Below are 551 nucleotides of genomic sequence, written 5' to 3'. Positions count from 1 at the left end.
TATATAATTGTACACTTTGCAATACGTTTTGGACAGCAGGTGGCACCAGTGCACCTTCTTAAGTTTTTTTCAAATCCTGGTCGTGGTTTGACTCTGCTGTTGTACCACACAATTTGGCATAAAACTCATATTTTTGGGTACACAGCTTTATGTGAGAGTTGTTATCTCTAGAAAGCACAGTTGGAGTTAAGATCAGACTTTTTCAAGGCTTACACCCAAACCAAACTAAAACCACATCTGGGCCATAACCACCATAGAAAAGAGTGGATCATCGATATATAATTTTGAATAAAGTCTCACCTTTGGGGAACCAGTTTTGAATGCTTAGTTAGATCCTTATACCAGACCCACAGTATCCAGACCAAGACCTCTCATTCCATGAAACCAGGCTTTATATTCCAATGAACTGAAATGCTGATTTTATAGTACAGAAGCCAAGTAGTTCAAAGCCATAGAGGTCTTGTGAAATGGTGAGGATATTGTGCCAATCTGTGCTTGAGATAATTATCATCTGTAGTTTGTTGGAAATTATTTAGTAAATAATGACCCAC

Source organism: Sinocyclocheilus anshuiensis, unplaced genomic scaffold (assembly GCF_001515605.1).
Source record: "Sinocyclocheilus anshuiensis isolate Anshui unplaced genomic scaffold, SAMN03320099.WGS_v1.1 scaffold335, whole genome shotgun sequence".
NCBI lineage: Eukaryota > Metazoa > Chordata > Actinopteri > Cypriniformes > Cyprinidae > Sinocyclocheilus > Sinocyclocheilus anshuiensis.
This window is presented reverse-complemented; position numbering follows the sequence as displayed.